The sequence below is a fragment of the Fundulus heteroclitus genome, chromosome 12 (assembly GCF_011125445.2).
Source record: "Fundulus heteroclitus isolate FHET01 chromosome 12, MU-UCD_Fhet_4.1, whole genome shotgun sequence".
NCBI classification, from domain to species: Eukaryota; Metazoa; Chordata; class Actinopteri; order Cyprinodontiformes; family Fundulidae; genus Fundulus; species Fundulus heteroclitus.
In genome coordinates, this window is record NC_046372.1 from 4,292,040 (window position 1) to 4,308,740 (window position 16,701).

The 16,701-nt window shown below is 36.8% G+C and overlaps 2 long non-coding RNA genes across 2 annotated transcripts; one reads left to right on the forward strand and one right to left on the reverse strand.

Annotated features, from left to right (window-relative positions):
* Positions 1–497: 497 nt before the first annotated feature.
* On the forward strand, positions 498–2,200 carry LOC118564771. The gene is made up of 3 exons (XR_004932032.1): positions 498–1,540; positions 1,629–1,986; positions 2,073–2,200. It is a non-coding gene; the product is annotated as an uncharacterized LOC118564771 (long non-coding RNA).
* A 9,213-nt stretch (positions 2,201–11,413) lies between these two features.
* Positions 11,414–13,114, reverse strand: LOC118564772. Its single transcript, XR_004932033.1, has 3 exons — positions 12,074–13,114; positions 11,628–11,985; positions 11,414–11,541 (listed from the first exon to the last, which is right to left on the reverse strand). It is a non-coding gene; the product is annotated as an uncharacterized LOC118564772 (long non-coding RNA).
* Between the last annotated feature and the right edge of the window lie 3,587 nt (positions 13,115–16,701).

Here is a 16,701-nt window from a genome sequence, read left to right on the forward strand (position 1 = left end):
TGTAAAATGAAAATCAAGGAGCAGCTTCAACCTACATAACGCTCAGTAACTATCCCAAAGATCATTGATCAGTTCCCCTTAGAGACATAAGGGGTATACCTCATGTCACTTTTTAATCCGATTTTGATGGATTAAAAGTGGGCGGGGCGATTAAAAAGGGGCGGGGCTTATTTTTTAATTGACCTTTTAGGTGACCCTACTCACATGATCGTCACGTGACCCCGCTCGTGACCCTCATGTGACACCCTATCATTGACCCCTACCGTGACCTCCATATGACCCCACCACGTGACCCCTCATGTGACACCCCCCACATTAATCATTATTAAATTAATTATTCTTTTATTAATTGTATTATTATTATTTTCATTTATATTCATATCATTAATAATATTATTACTACTATCATTGATATTATTGTAATTATTTAATTCTGTTACGCATACCCAACCTTATTTAGTAGTATTATTGTAATCATTTAAAGTTATTTATAATTATTTAACTCCGGTATACATACCCAATCTTTTTATTAGTATTATTATGATTATTTTGAATTATTTAATTCCGTTACGCACACCCAATCTTTAAGGTGGGAGGAAATCAGTCTTTGTTTCAGCCGTAAAAGCAGTCAGACTCTGAATACTTAAAGTTTCAAAATAAAGATTAAAAATAAAACTATATAAATCGTTTAGACGCATAAGCTTCCCCATCCGGAATCTGTAAATAAAAAGCTCAGGGTTCTCGCTCAGCCCAGAATCCTGCGATGCAACCCCTCAGCTCTCCCTGTAAACAGCAAGCGTTACTGACCGCTTACCAGTTGCAGCTTACAACATAATAAGTCCATACACTCTACAGGTCCCTGTCAGTTTGAGGGTCATAAGTTCACTCGGTCAGTAAGCAGTTAAAATAATACTCAACCTGTTCGAAGCGCCGCGCGGGAGGAGACACAAGGGGGGGAGATCTCGCTTTCTCTCAATCATCTGACCCCTCAACACAAAAACTGTCTCTTTCTCTACAACCCTCGCGCCGTCATGCTTAGTATTTATAAATAGGACACCCTGTCACAAAAAAAAAATCGACAGGATGTTGTATTTCACGCCTTTACGTATCCTAAAAATCCCCATCACGCGGACAAACACAATGCCTGTATTATCAATAATGTATATATAAGGCCCTCTTCCCACCTAACTGAATGCATGCACGGTGACTCCTACAAAACATGTCACAAGCGTCTTCTGCTTCGGTCCTCACTAACGCTCACATCCATGCCGCGGGTCAGAACGCAGGCCCCAACCTACAACATGGGATACGCTTCTTTGGTAAGTTCTAATGAATATATTCTAACGATTTTTAAGTTATATGTTGAATATACGGTGGGGGAATCCTCTCTATGACGCTACTGATCATGTGATACCGTAGTAATCTTCCTTGGGGAATCCCCCCTTACGCTTTTCGGCGGTGTAACAATATATGTTTAATTATTTTTCAGACCTCACAGGTGTGGAGCAAGAAAATGTACTTTTAACACCGTTGAACTACGGTAGGATTTACTTTCATAAAGATAGAGTATCTAAAGTATTTAAAGATACTAATATGTTGTTTTAACCATTTTCTTTTTATTCTTTTAGGGTTTTTAAATGGGAACGTTCTATAAGGTGAGGAAACACTGAGCTAGCAATATATTCCTTGTAATGGATAGCTTATGAAAAATAAGTGGTTTGCGTGTTCTTTCTGTGGGGTTCCTTGTTTGGTTCCTCAGAAGAACTTGAAGTAAAGCACACCTCCCTCAGTCCGGGTAAAGTTACAGAAATCTGCTTTTTCTTTCGCCCAACGGCAGCAAAAACGTTTTTGCAAAATTAGGGTTGGTTTGCTTTTCTACATTGAAACGTTTTACAACACTGTGTGTTTTAAAAGGGCATTTCTACCACAAAATCCAAGAATCGAACCCTTCCCATGAATACTGCCTCCTCTACAACCCAATTGACGGTAAAATATTTACTAGTGTTTATTGGAGTAATGCTTTTTTTTTAAAACAATGATTTTATTCTTCTGTTTTTGCCCCCAAAAAACAGTAAGCGGTCTAACCCAGACAGAAGGCTACAAAGAGATTTGCAATAAGGAAAACTGTCTCTCTTCAGCACACTGTGACAAAGACATTTATGTGTGAAATGTTTATCTCCCCTTTATTATAACTTTTTTGTTACCATCAAGGCTCAGTATAAAATTAAGCATTGTAAAAATGAAAAATGATTGAACTTTTTGGTGCTTACTGCTGTTTCTTGTTCTTCATTCAATTTTGCACAAATATCCTATTCCTCAATAAAGTATACATTAAAAGGGTGGCTCTTTTGGAAGTGGGTTTCTGTTATTACAAGTTAATCTCTGTCCTGCAGTATCAACCAAATACACTTTATTTGTAAAGCACTTTTCAGTTCTGCCTCACATAGGTTAAAAAAATAACTAAACTGAGAGAAAAAGGTTATATGGATGAAAGTAATTTATGAGGAATGGCTGAAAAACAGTTGTGGAGTTTAATGAAGAAACTGCATTAAATATGAAAACTTAACACAAGCTATCATCATGAAAAAGCTAAATGTTTTAACAAGGTCTGCTGTAAATGTCACAATTGAAAAGACATAATACAAGATGTTGATTATGTCAAACTTCCATGAAGTTGAACTTATCTGCTGCAGATATCAGGGGCTTCTCATTTTACCTCACTGTTGATTAATATAACACTTCACATACTAAAACATAGTTTTCTTGTTTAACAGAATTCTTTGTTTCTGAATTTTTACAACATTTTTTGAGTAAAATGTTTAACCTTGGCTGAACAGAAGATGGGTCTTATTATCGATATGTCCATAAATTCTAAAAGACGTCAACCAGCTTCTTGGGAGTCAGGGTAGGAAAAAAAAAGCCTACTCTGTGCAACCATCACAAACTGAAAACCTAACTGTTCTGGGACTTAGACTGGAACTGTGTGCTTCGGTCAGAAGAGTCTAAGCTTTAGCCTTTTGGAAACAAGCACTGCAGCAGGGTTTGGGGTCAAACAATGCATTAAAGGTTGTGGTTGTAACATGACAAAATGTGAAAAACTTCCAGAGGTTTTGAATACTATCTTATTTATTAGTAAATTAAATCTACCTGTGTATCGTTTTGTTTCTTTGTTGTTGTTTTTTTGGAGCCAAGGATTTCGGCATATCTGTTTCAGAGATTGGTTTCTAAATCTGGTTTACTGAATAAAACATAGAAAGTCCACTATTACCATCCTTAAAGCAGTCAGCTTCACCATGATAGCACGTTAAAATTCATTGCGTTTAAATAAAAATAAACAAAAGTAAATTGTAACAATATGGTTCTAATTCATCAGATCTTGACTAATTTAACCTTTTTCCTACTAGGTTTCTAAACATTGAATGCTTTTTCTCAGGATTCCAAAGTGTGTATAACCAATAAATCAGTTTTTCTCACTAATCTCTAATTTTGTATCTTAAATGAAATATTTCTTCAAAGGAGCAGCTAAAATGTTCTTTCTTCTTCTTTTTCTAAAAATTAAAGTCACACACTATTACACCCCAAAAGTTTTTTTTTAATATCTCACCTTTTATTTATATATTTCGGTAAACCCATAGTCTGTTATAGACGTTCAATTTATCTTTGGATCCTCTAAAGAATCATCAAGGTCTTTTCTTAGCTAAAAGCATTAACTGAGTAGGTCAGTAATACGGGGCTGCTAAGAGCAAAATGGATTTAACTATAAGATGTAAGAATGTATAGACATTTTTAGATGATACTCTTCCACTTCATATTTTTATTTTTGGGTCTCATGTTTAGCTTGATTTCTATATGTTATGCCGCTACTGCTCGATAATTCCCCAATTCCCGGATGAATAAAGTATATCATGTGTTATTTGAGTTTGTCCAAATGAAATGATGCTCTGTGAAAACAGGGCTTTCGCTGTATAATGAAAATGTATTATCGGCACACCATCACTTTGTTCCTGGTGTACTTTTAATACACGTAACTGCCGTATGCATGTATCAGTTAAATATCAGCTAACGTTCTTACAGTGTGAAAGACTTCCATTTTAAATACATTAATGATGAAACTATATAAAAATGATTTCAGTGTAGTCTGAAAAGTTATTTGAGTAATTTAATTGAAAGTTTTATAATGTATTGATTACATTTTTATGTAAAATGTCACAAAGTAAAGGCTTCATGATAAGAAACACTGCACAAAAAGATGCGTATTTTTTTTGTCAATGTTGTTAAATTTGACTATACCAGATATTCTTTTGATTATTTGACTCCATTCTGATTTCTGTTTCAAATGAACAATCCTTTATAATTTCAGCACATAGTCTCTTGCAACTAGGTCCTCCAAATGCAAACCGTTAATGCTATAAAATAATAACTTGGGTGACATTCGTAAACGGGGCTGGTAAACAACTTAGCAGGTTTTTAACCACTGAAATTAGACCCCTTATAAACTTCATACTATCCATCCTCTTTACCCAACACAGATTCAAAGTCCATACATTTTCTGACCCGCTTAATCCCTCATGGGGTTGCTGGTGCCTATCTCCAGCATTCACTGGGCAAGAGGCGGGGGTACACCCTGGACAGGTCGCCAGTCTGTCGCAGGGCAACACAGAGACAAACAGGACAAACAACCATTCACGCACAAGGAGAATTTAGAGAGGCTAATTAACCTAACAGTCATGTTTTTGGACTGTGGGAGGAAGCCGGAGTAGATTCAAAGTCTGATAAGCAATAAAATATTTTTCTGCAAGATTACCCTAAAGGAGTAATAACCGGCAGGTTTTTATAGCATATATGCCGTAAAGTGACACACACACCCTGACCTATTTGACACCTTAGCCCATAGCCCAGAAAAAAGTGAGTGCCTCATTTTACATTCAAGTCCTCACCTTACTAGTAAAATTAGCAAAAAATTTTGTCGCTCAGCTGCAAGTACAGGGAGGCTAAAGTTACTATCCACACTCGTATTGTATGTTGAGTTCTTACAACTACAAAATACAACTTTAGAAAGAAAAAAAAAAAGACTCAGATTTTCAGGTTTTAATTTGATATTTTTCCATAAATCGACGTACGATACAATTTTACTAACACTATCAATCTGGCTGAAGCCCTACATGAACGTAGGCCTATTCATTTGTTGTCATTAAGCGTGAACTGCACTGATTTTTCCTCAATCCGGCGCTGCTCTGTAAAGACGGTGAATAATCAACAGTCCTGGGGGATTGTGATCCCTTTCATCCGTACTTCAGAGCCTAAATGCTGAAAATATGCTAACTTTACAGGTTAAAATCTCTTAAAAAGTCAGAAGATTGGTACCGTTTTGTGTTTGTCAGCAGTTTTGTCGAGTAAAAGAAGAAGTTTAGACAATTACTGCCATCATTCAACAAGAAAAAGCCACTTCCAAACCTGTTGATTTGACCTAAGCTCCCCCCAACTATATTTAGTTGGGGGGAGCAACTAGGTGTTGAGTGAGATTTGTGAAAATGTATTGGAGTAAAAGTATGCAATTAAGTTCAGAAATATAGTGAGGTAAAAGTTATCAAAAAAATTTATACCCGAGAAAAGTATAAACTTCTCCAAATATACTTAAGTACAGTAGTGAAGTATTTTTATTTCGTTACTACACAACACTGGTTAAAATTGTAATTCTAATCTTGTTTTGGACACTGTTGTCGATGCTGAATTCCAGGGGTAGACACTAGAAGTTCATAAATTTAAAATCATGGCTGGTGCTGATAAATACTTATGAGTCAAGTCACTTTTAAAAAGTAGAGATTTGGAACGTTGTATATATTTAAAAGCATTAATAACTGAATTTGCATTGCCAAAGGGATCAGAAAGAAAACAAAAGTCTGAAATAAGATAATAACCTATGTATCGATGAGGCACATTGTACTCCCTGGGAGACATTTTGCTTGGTATTTTGGTTATTTCTTTGTTAAAGTTTTAATTTGCTTTAATTTTTTTTGCATTCCCGGTGATTAACTACATTCAAGGTAGTTATGAAAAATAAATTTAAAGTAGGAGATGTTTCTCCGAGTGATAGCCCGTCAGTTTAGGCTGACGACCATGTCCTGGTAAGGGTATGCCCTTCACTTTCCGATTTCAATTGAACAATAAGCTTTGTGTTGACTAGAATTTAGCCATTTCTTTTTATCTTGGAATATCAGGCCCTGAATACAAATGCAGTCCACACTTTTCAGATTTACATTTGAAAACCACTTTTTAAACCACAGATTCTTTTCTATCCACATTACAATTATGCACTACTTTGTACGAGTCAATGTCATAAAATACCAATGAAATACACTGACATTTGTAATCATAATTTGACAAAATGCAAAACAGTTCAAGTAGTACAAATGCCTTTGCATCCATTGTACATTTCTATTTATATATGGTTCTTGCTTATCCAAATTGCCTTTGCCTCTTATACCTTTCAATTTCTAAATTCTTTTTGAGACAATCGCAAAATAAAAATCCAGAGGTGATTTTTCAGGGTTATCTGCCTTTAGAAATAACACTGTAAAAGATATGAAATGGCAGAGTAAGCTTATCCTTCATTTGCACATAAGTGCTTGTGGCCTTAGTAAACCAGACCTATGCTACCTTCCATCTTTACTCAGAAGTCAAATGTCTGATTTTTACAGATAGAGGAGAGGAGTCAACTGGGGGTAATTTAAATGTCTGATCCAGATGCCTTTAAAGGGCCTTTATTTGGAGGTTTCCCGGGCACATCCTACACTGCAAATCCGACCTTTATGACATATTATATATTGAAAGAGTCTTTAGTCCCATTTAAAGTGTGACACTGGCCTGATCAGACTAACACTGAAAAACTGGTGGGCTGGAAAACTAACACCGCATTCTGTATGCACCATGCCCACTGTGAAACATGGTGGTGGCAGCTTTTCCACATAGTTTTTTTCTGTCTGTCTTGAATCCCAACGATCTCAATCTGTTGCAATGCAACACAAACTCGGAATAATGAGTGTGTAAACATCGGTCATTTCTTCCTCTGCAAATAGGTGTTCTTGCCTATACAGCTTTGATTCGTTTTGTATTGTTCACGCTACTTCTACGTTTGTTCGCTGTATTGCCAAAACAAATTCCTCGTAAAATACGAATTAGCAACAAATCTCACTCAGACTCTGCTCTGTGACACAGATGACCGGCATTAGTTCAAAGTTAGTTTTTTAATCATTTCAGATGAAGCTCAGGTGTTCAGATGTTGTCACCTACACCAACCTGCACAGCAGCACATGCTCAACACGTATTGTGCTCTTTACATATAAATGTTTGCAAGGTAAATTACTTGATGATGATAACTGGTCATTCAAACTTGCTTAAAATAAGAGTTATGGTATTGTAAAATGCGATATATACAATAATTTCCTATTTGCCCACGTTTCTGTGTGCATTTCTTCAGTCAAGTTGTGTCCAGTTAAGTTGGCTTTGAATGTAGAGTTTATCATCTGTGTTAAAGTTGTTGTTTCATACATCTAGCTTTAAATTTCAGTGATTCTTGCTTGGAAGGTGGTTTCATTATTTCTTTCTTTTTTCTAACTGTAACTAAAAAGAGTGAAATACTTACTTTATACAAAAACACAAAATGTGTTTCCGTTGCTGCTTGTTGTGAATTCAGATTTGAGGTCTTGCTTTTGTGTACGACTAGAGAAGGCTGGGGCTTTCTATCCGGGGTCATATTTAGTTGGGGGGAGCTTAGGTCAAATCAACGGGTTTGGAAGTGGCTTTTTTCTTGTTGAATGATGGCAGTAATTGTCTAAACTTCTTCTTTTACTCGACAAAACTGCTGACAAACACAAAATTGTTGGATTTTGTTGTGAAATCAAAGGCAGCCGCAGAACACCAGACTCTCTAACAGCTAAACCAGTGTTGTAAAACCCCCTAAAGCTACATCTCCGCTGCAGGATCCGGGGCTAAAAGTGGGTAGAAACGGACCCCTGGTAGGAAGGCAGAGTTTTAAGGATGAACCCTGAACTAAAGGTGGAGTTTTGTGGAGGATGGAAGTTTCTCTTAGTTTTCATCTAATTTACAAACACAACTAGACCCAGCAACCCTCTGTGAACGCCGCTGTTTTATAGAGTTTGCATTCAACCGCTTTGATAAAATCTACAAATCATTGGCGTAAATGTTTAATCAAATGAAGCTTGAACGTCCACTTTGAGCTTCACCACAGAAATGCCAACGGTACCAATCTTCTGACTTTTTAAGAGATTTTAACCTGTAAAGTTAGCATATTTTCAGCATTTAGGCTCTGAAGTACGGATGAAAGGGATCACAATCCCCCAGGACTGTTGATTATTCACCGTCTTTACAGAGCAGCGCCGGATTGAGGAAAAATCAGTGCAGTTCACGCTTAACGACAACAAATGAATAGGCCTACGTTCATGTAGGGCTTCAGCCAGATTGATAGTGTTAGTAAAATTGTATCGTACGTCGATTTATGGAAAAATATCAAATTAAAACCTGAAAATCTGAGTCTTTTTTTTTTCTTTCTAAAGTTGTATTTTGTAGTTGTAAGAACCCAACATACAATACGAGTGTGGATAGTAACTTTAGCCTCCCTGTACTTGCAGCTGAGCGACAAAATTTTTTGCTAATTTTACTAGTAAGGTGAGGACTTGAATGTAAAATGAGGCACTCACTTTTTTCTGGGCTATGGGCTAAGGTGTCAAATAGGTCAGGGTGTGTGTGTCACTTTACGGCATATATGCTATAAAAACCCGCCGGTTATTACTCCTTTAGGGTAATCTTGCAGAAAAATATTTTATTGCTTATCAGACTTTGAATCTACTCCGGCTTCCTCCCACAGTCCAAAAACATGACTGTTAGGTTAATTAGCCTCTCTAAATTCTCCTTGTGCGTGAATGGTTGTTTGTCCTGTTTGTCTCTGTGTTGCCCTGCGACAGACTGGCGACCTGTCCAGGGTGTACCCCCGCCTCTTGCCCAGTGAATGCTGGAGATAGGCACCAGCAACCCCATGAGGGATTAAGCGGGTCAGAAAATGTATGGACTTTGAATCTGTGTTGGGTAAAGAGGACGGATAGTATGAAGTTTATCAGGGGTCTAATTTCAGTGGTTAAAAACCTGCTAAGTTGTTTACCAGCCCCGCTTACGAATGTCACCCAAGTTATTATTTTATAGCATTAACGGTTTGCATTTGGAGGACCTAGTTGCAAGAGACTATGTGCTGAAATTATAAAGGATTGTTCATTTGAAACAGAAATCAGAATGGAGTCAAATAATCAAAAGAATATCTGGTATAGTCAGATTTAACAACATTGACAAAACAAATACGCATCTTTTTGTGCAGTGTTTCTTATCATGAAGCCTTTACTTTGTGACATTTTACATAAAAATGTAATCAATACATTATAAAACTTTCAATTAAATTACTCAAATAACTTTTCAGACTACACTGAAATCATTTTTATATAGTTTCATCATTAATGTATTTAAAATGGAAGTCTTTCACACTGTAAGAACGTTAGCTGATATTTAACTGATACATGCATACGGCAGTTACGTGTATTAAAAGTACACCAGGAACAAAGTGATGGTGTGCCGATAATACATTTTCATTATACAGCGAAAGCCCTGTTTTCACAGAGCATCATTTCATTTGGACAAACTCAAATAACACATGATATACTTTATTCATCCGGGAATTGGGGAATTATCGAGCAGTAGCGGCATAACATATAGAAATCAAGCTAAACATGAGACCCAAAAATAAAAATATGAAGTGGAAGAGTATCATCTAAAAATGTCTATACATTCTTACATCTTATAGTTAAATCCATTTTGCTCTTAGCAGCCCCGTATTACTGACCTACTCAGTTAATGCTTTTAGCTAAGAAAAGACCTTGATGATTCTTTAGAGGATCCAAAGATAAATTGAACGTCTGTAACAGACTATGGGTTTACCGAAATATATAAATAAAAGGTGAGATATTAAAAAAAAACTTTTGGGGTGTAATAGTGTGTGACTTTAATTTTTAGAAAAAGAAGAAGAAAGAACATTTTAGCTGCTCCTTTGAAGAAATATTTCATTTAAGATACAAAATTAGAGATTAGTGAGAAAAACTGATTTATTGGTTATACACACTTTGGAATCCTGAGAAAAAGCATTCAATGTTTAGAAACCTAGTAGGAAAAAGGTTAAATTAGTCAAGATCTGATGAATTAGAACCATATTGTTACAATTTACTTTTGTTTATTTTTATTTAAACGCAATGAATTTTAACGTGCTATCATGGTGAAGCTGACTGCTTTAAGGATGGTAATAGTGGACTTTCTATGTTTTATTCAGTAAACCAGATTTAGAAACCAATCTCTGAAACAGATATGCCGAAATCCTTGGCTCCAAAAAAACAACAACAAAGAAACAAAACGATACACAGGTAGATTTAATTTACTAATAAATAAGATAGTATTCAAAACCTCTGGAAGTTTTTCACATTTTGTCATGTTACAACCACAACCTTTAATGCATTGTTTGACCCCAAACCCTGCTGCAGTGCTTGTTTCCAAAAGGCTAAAGCTTAGACTCTTCTGACCGAAGCACACAGTTCCAGTCTAAGTCCCAGAACAGTTAGGTTTTCAGTTTGTGATGGTTGCACAGAGTAGGCTTTTTTTTTCCTACCCTGACTCCCAAGAAGCTGGTTGACGTCTTTTAGAATTTATGGACATATCGATAATAAGACCCATCTTCTGTTCAGCCAAGGTTAAACATTTTACTCAAAAAATGTTGTAAAAATTCAGAAACAAAGAATTCTGTTAAACAAGAAAACTATGTTTTAGTATGTGAAGTGTTATATTAATCAACAGTGAGGTAAAATGAGAAGCCCGTGATATCTGCAGCAGATAAGTTCAACTTCATGGAAGTTTGACATAATCAACATCTTGTATTATGTCTTTTCAATTGTGACATTTACAGCAGACCTTGTTAAAACATTTAGCTTTTTCATGATGATAGCTTGTGTTAAGTTTTCATATTTAATGCAGTTTCTTCATTAAACTCCACAACTGTTTTTCAGCCATTCCTCATAAATTACTTTCATCCATATAACCTTTTTCTCTGTTTTGTTTTTAACCTATGTGAGGCAGAACTGAAAAGTGCTTTACAAATAAAGTGTATTTGGTTGATACTGCAGGACAGAGATTAACATTTTAACAGAAACCCACTTCCAAAAGAGCCACCCTTTTAATGTATACTTTATTGAGGAATAGGATATTTGTGCAAAATTGAATGAAGAACAAGAAACAGCAGTAAGCACCAAAAAGTTCAATCATTTTTCATTTTTACAATGCTTAATTTTATACTGAGCCTTGATGGTAACAAAAAAGTTATAATAAAGGGGAGATAAACATTTCACACATAAATGTCTTTGTCACAGTGTGCTGAAGAGAGACAGTTTTCCTTATTGCAAATCTCTTTGTAGCCTTCTGTCTGGGTTAGACCGCTTACTGTTTTTTGGGGGCAAAAACAGAAGAATAAAATCATTGTTTTAAAAAAAAAGCATTACTCCAATAAACACTAGTAAATATTTTACCGTCAATTGGGTTGTAGAGGAGGCAGTATTCATGGGAAGGGTTCGATTCTTGGATTTTGTGGTAGAAATGCCCTTTTAAAACACACAGTGTTGTAAAACGTTTCAATGTAGAAAAGCAAACCAACCCTAATTTTGCAAAAACGTTTTTGCTGCCGTTGGGCGAAAGAAAAAGCAGATTTCTGTAACTTTACCCGGACTGAGGGAGGTGTGCTTTACTTCAAGTTCTTCTGAGGAACCAAACAAGGAACCCCACAGAAAGAACACGCAAACCACTTATTTTTCATAAGCTATCCATTACAAGGAATATATTGCTAGCTCAGTGTTTCCTCACCTTATAGAACGTTCCCATTTAAAAACCCTAAAAGAATAAAAAGAAAATGGTTAAAACAACATATTAGTATCTTTAAATACTTTAGATACTCTATCTTTATGAAAGTAAATCCTACCGTAGTTCAACGGTGTTAAAAGTACATTTTCTTGCTCCACACCTGTGAGGTCTGAAAAATAATTAAACATATATTGTTACACCGCCGAAAAGCGTAAGGGGGGATTCCCCAAGGAAGATTACTACGGTATCACATGATCAGTAGCGTCATAGAGAGGATTCCCCCACCGTATATTCAACATATAACTTAAAAATCGTTAGAATATATTCATTAGAACTTACCAAAGAAGCGTATCCCATGTTGTAGGTTGGGGCCTGCGTTCTGACCCGCGGCATGGATGTGAGCGTTAGTGAGGACCGAAGCAGAAGACGCTTGTGACATGTTTTGTAGGAGTCACCGTGCATGCATTCAGTTAGGTGGGAAGAGGGCCTTATATATACATTATTGATAATACAGGCATTGTGTTTGTCCGCGTGATGGGGATTTTTAGGATACGTAAAGGCGTGAAATACAACATCCTGTCGATTTTTTTTGTGACAGGGTGTCCTATTTATAAATACTAAGCATGACGGCGCGAGGGTTGTAGAGAAAGAGACAGTTTTTGTGTTGAGGGGTCAGATGATTGAGAGAAAGCGAGATCTCCCCCCCTTGTGTCTCCTCCCGCGCGGCGCTTCGAACAGGTTGAGTATTATTTTAACTGCTTACTGACCGAGTGAACTTATGACCCTCAAACTGACAGGGACCTGTAGAGTGTATGGACTTATTATGTTGTAAGCTGCAACTGGTAAGCGGTCAGTAACGCTTGCTGTTTACAGGGAGAGCTGAGGGGTTGCATCGCAGGATTCTGGGCTGAGCGAGAACCGTGAGCTTTTTATTTACAGATTCCGGATGGGGAAGCTTATGCGTCTAAACGATTTATATAGTTTTATTTTTAATCTTTATTTTGAAACTTTAAGTATTCAGAGTCTGACTGCTTTTACGGCTGAAACAAAGACTGATTTCCTCCCACCTTAAAGATTGGGTGTGCGTAACGGAATTAAATAATTCAAAATAATCATAATAATACTAATAAAAAGATTGGGTATGTATACCGGAGTTAAATAATTATAAATAACTTTAAATGATTACAATAATACTACTAAATAAGGTTGGGTATGCGTAACAGAATTAAATAATTACAATAATATCAATGATAGTAGTAATAATATTATTAATGATATGAATATAAATGAAAATAATAATAATACAATTAATAAAAGAATAATTAATTTAATAATGATTAATGTGGGGGGTGTCACATGAGGGGTCACGTGGTGGGGTCATATGGAGGTCACGGTAGGGGTCAATGATAGGGTGTCACATGAGGGTCACGAGCGGGGTCACGTGACGATCATGTGAGTAGGGTCACCTAAAAGGTCAATTAAAAAATAAACCCCGCCCCTTTTTAATCGCCCCGCCCACTTTTAATCCATCAAAATCGGATTAAAAAGTGACATGAGGTATACCCCTTATGTCTCTCCCCTTCTTCCATCTTGAACCATTTTATCAAACTTTTCGTTTTTCACCTCCAGTAAATTAATTAATTATTTGAGTTGAATTAAAAAGCCCTGCTGTGACAGACTGGCGACCTGTCCAGGGTGTACCCCGCCTCTCGCCCATTGAACGCTGGAGATAGGCACCAGCATCCCTCCCGACCCCAACAGGGTTAAGTGTGCATAGATAATGGATGGATGGATGAAAAGCTCTACGCTTTCAGCCGAAACACTGCAGGAGTTAAAAGACCAGATTAGGAAACTGGCCCACAGCAGGTTAGCAGAGAGCGACCGAAACATGCATCTGACACTGGAGCAGTTTATGGAGACTTTTTAATCAAACATGGCAGATCTCAACACACGTCCCTGCCCTGAAACATACTGCAGGACATCTAAACAGCAGAGGCTGCCGGTGACGTGAAGTCTTCATCAGCTGCTTGCCGAAAGACATGTGGAAAAAAAAAAAAAATCTATATAAAAAGGAGAAAACCTGCTCAGAATGACATGGACATAAAGAGATTGTTCATTTTGATCACAGACTTCTATCACACTTTATATTTTCACAAGAACAATTCAGGTTTGTTTTTTTTTGCAATGTACTTACGATAGTGTAACAAAGGGTCAGCGGCACCGACAACTTGAAACTAGAATCCGGCCTCAAAGCCACACCCCCATTTAGATATGTTCAGCGTGTAGCTGTGGGCCCTGCTGCTGATCAGCGGTCACTGCAAATACTGAACCCTGCAGCACCCGACACACTTATTGGCACCCATGGTGAAAATTTAAAGCTTTTTTTTTTTTTTTTTACAATCCAGCCTTTCATTCGTGTACATTTACATATAGGGGAAAACAATCCGACAATAAGAGTTGTATATAGAAAATTAAGCCCAAAATGATTAAAGCTCCGGTCAAATTAAGCTTTGATGTGTTCTTTTAACTTTACCGTTTCTTCTGACTGGAAATTATATTCACGCTTTGGAGCAGCGCAGCCAGAGTCCTGACTTAAATCTTATCTGAGAATCTGTGGAAGAAGCTAATGATTAGGGTGATGGAAGGGAGGCCTTCCATCTTAAAAAAGCTTTGAGCTAATCAAGAAAGATGAATTGCCAAAATACTGGTGGAAACATGCACAAAGCCGCTAAGCATTTATAGGAAGGATCTGAATCCTGTGATTACTCAGAGTTTCTTACTAATAACTGGGAAAGGATTAAAGAGGATTCATTTGAATTTGCCTACATATGTAAACAAAAACATAATTTGTATCCTTCACGTAAGGCAGGCATGGGTTGATCTTAATATGACGGCAAAAGAAAAAATACTGGCCTAAATCTGTTCATATCTAAAGTCGGAGCCATAATTAGAAGGTTTGAAGCAACGGGAGCTGTAAAAAAAAAAAAGAAAAAACAAGGCTGGACAATTTTATTCTCCAACTATGCACAACTGCATCAATTTTCTTTCAGTGTGAGGTTAGGCTTCAGCAATAAAACATTTTAAAGCTTATTATAAATCTGCCAGGAATGCCAATAGATGTTAAGGGTGCTAAACAGTAGATCGAGATGGCAATTAAGCCTTAACGGTGGTTTGTCCACCTAAAAAAAAAACCATGGCAGCGCAGGAGGACGCACACATAGCTGCTGCTATGACATCAGTTTTATCAGGATCCACAATTGTCATGAGTGTCACTATCCAGATCAGTGTGATTATCTTGATGATTTCAAGATTGGCTGCAACCAACCTTGGTAGACGGCCACTAGGTGTCACTAGCAGTCCCAGATTAATAATATGCAGGTGGGGTCCTATAAATGATAAATCTGGCTTGCCAGGTTACCAACCAAAACTTTTTTGGGGAAAAAAATGCTTTTTACCAGCTGCAGTGACGACTGGATGTCAAAATAAAGCCGAAGGTAGCATTAATATTAATAATAATAATAAACTAATTCTGCACACCGCCATGCTGTTTTAATCCGTGCCAGACAGTCCGATGCATCATAATGCACTCTGGTAGCAACATTTAAGACATGTATCGTATTATCGTATGCGACGACAGAAATGAACAGAAATGACTCCAGGTCGTTCATGAGGTGCGTATAATGTCCTGCTGTTGTGCCACACGAGCTACACTTCAGAGCTGTTCCCAGGGATTCTCACAGCAGGGAACAAGTAAAAGAAAACACCACGGCGAAAATAAACTGGACGTTATCGGCTATATCAGCTTCACTTCCCGCTTACAAAAAACAAACAAAAAAAAAACAAGTGCCTATGCGAGGGACTTCAGAGGCACAGCTTTATATAAGGCAATATGTACACATGAACTGTATTTTCTTTTGTTATATAAATAAAATAAAATCAGAAATAATACTGTACATTCAAATAAAACAGTGGCAATCGAGACAAAAGAGTTTTGAAAAAAAAAAAAAAAAAAAGGAAAAGCACCGATAAATGATTCATTTTACTTAAAGTTTGTGTTTTTGTACATTAATCACTTGATTTCAACACCGACTGTGTCATTATGTAGAAAAGTATGAAATATTTCATGGCCTTCAAAAATACTTAATCCCAACAGCTCTTCTGCCTGCCGTGCCTGGTTCCACTGTTCTGATGCTACTGAGCATGTTGCCTGGAAGTGTGAAGGGGTAAGGAGCGTGTTCAGGAGCACAGCGGGTGCAGGGAAGGCTCCAGATCTGATCAGTACTTATCATAAAGACCTAAACAAAATGAACAAGAATCAGACAGCCATGCATCATGAGAAAACGTGTGCTGCTCTTAAGCCTGCGAAGATCTTGAATGTTAAGGAGGACTATGTCTAATTACTGCCCTTTCTTAAGAATTAGAATAAAAAAACAACAGTAAATGTAAAGAAAACTGCTGCGATTAGCACTGATCTGATATTACAGTTCCTCATTTTGAAGCTGAACAATGTTTCCTTGAATGAGAAACAAACGTGACATAACACCAAAATATACATTCTCATCTGACAAATGGGAGGAAACCAAAACAGAACATGTAAATTACATTTTCCACTTTCCAAAGTTAATTAGCAGTTGGACATAGATTTTAAAAAATTTACATATTTCCAATACCGCACATTCAATTTGCCTAAAACAGCCATGAATACAAAGTCAACAAAGATGCTGCAACATACAGATTTTATATATA